Source organism: Arachis ipaensis, chromosome B5 (genome assembly GCF_059453495.1).
Source record: "Arachis ipaensis isolate K30076 ecotype BB chromosome B5, ASM5945349v1, whole genome shotgun sequence".
NCBI classification, from domain to species: domain Eukaryota; kingdom Viridiplantae; phylum Streptophyta; class Magnoliopsida; order Fabales; family Fabaceae; genus Arachis; species Arachis ipaensis.
Window position 1 is genome coordinate 103,328,534 of NC_142440.1, and position 1,516 is coordinate 103,330,049.

Below are 1,516 nucleotides of genomic sequence, written 5' to 3' on the forward strand. Positions count from 1 at the left end.
GCCACAGTGTTGTCTTCCTGGAGCTGCAGACATTCATCAGTATAATGACTATAATCAACACAGATCCCGCATACTCTTTGTGGAACTAACTGTTGGCTCTGTTGTGGTGAAGGCTGAGCTTGTTGTACTTGTTGTTGATTCAACTGCATCTGCTTCAGTAGGTTAGTCATTTCACATATACTCTGGGTGAGAGCAGTAGTCTCTTTGCTAGTGGAAATCTCTGCAACAGCTTTGGGGTTGTGCCTCTGTCTGTGATTCCTAGTGGACTCAGCTAAATCGCTGATCAGTTTCCATGCTTCATCTGCTGTTTTGTACTTTTTCAGAGAACCATTACTAGCACCTTCCAGTGTAGTCTTATCCTGGGGGTTCATGCCTTGAGTGAAGTAGCTGATCAATACTAGTTTACCAATTATGTGATGGGGACATGCGTCCAGGAGATTGTTGAAACGCTCCCAGTATTCAAAGAGAGTCTCTGATTCACCTTGAACAATGCAGGAGATCTCTTTTCTCAGTCTATCTGTGACTTCAGCTAGGAAGTATTTTTTCCAAAAATTCTCTTCTGAGTTTATCCCAGTTGGTAACAATTGCTTCAGGTTGGGAGTAGTACCACTCCCTCGCCTTTTCCTCAAGAGAAAACAGAAAAGCGGTTAACAGAATAGAAGTTTCATCTGCACCATGACGCCTAACAATAGAACAAGCTGTCTGGAAATCCCTAAGGTGCTTGATAGGCTCTTGAGCAGGTAAGCCATGAAACTTGGGCATCAAGTTGATCAGTGCGGTTTTTAGTTCAAAATCTGCAGCTGCAGTTGGGTGATGCACTTGATATGGCTGCAGTGTAAAATCTGGGGCTCCTGCCTCCTGGAGAGTAATCCTCCTAGGTGTTGCCATATTTTCTGCACGTAAATCAATTGGATCAGTAGTAAATGAGCTTGTCTCACTCTCAGATGGCGGTTCAGATTCGCCCTCAGATGAGACTGGTGAATTGATAATAATCACTTTACCACCCTCGGAAGCTAACCGATGTCGAGTTCGTCTGATATGTGAAAGAGTTCTTTCAATTTTAGGATCAAATGGGACTAAACTCACATCAGGCAATGAATGCGTCATTCAATGAGAAAGACATGTAACTCATGGTAACAGAAATAAAAATAAGAGATTTCAATTAAGAGAACAGCGTTGCACGTATAGCTCTTAACCGGCTAAGATCTGTCTCACCAATTTAAAAAGGGTTGTCACAATTTTAGAAATAAAGATACTGGGAGTATGAGTCCCAGGTCGTCTCCCAACGAGTTGCGAGAAAGAGTGCTAATTTATTAATCATAAAATTCCCAGAAAGTTGAGTTTGATAATGAGCAATTAAAATAATTGAGAAATAAGGTAATAAAAATAAACTAAGAATAATTATTAATACTCTGAATAAAAGGCCTTGACTGGGGGGAATAATTGAGTGGAACTTCTATCCTTGTTGGGATCTTCTCAAGTGTGGTGTAAAAAAGTTGTTGTACTCACTCGATTT

The 1,516-nt window shown here is 40.9% G+C and overlaps 1 non-coding gene across 1 annotated transcript; it reads left to right on the top strand.

The window, feature by feature from the left end:
- Window positions 1–411: 411 nt before the first annotated feature.
- LOC148565213 (small nucleolar RNA R71) lies at window positions 412–515 on the top strand. Its single transcript, XR_015884557.1, has one exon. It is a non-coding gene; the product is annotated as a small nucleolar RNA R71 (small nucleolar RNA).
- The last annotated feature ends 1,001 nt before the right edge of the window (window positions 516–1,516 follow it).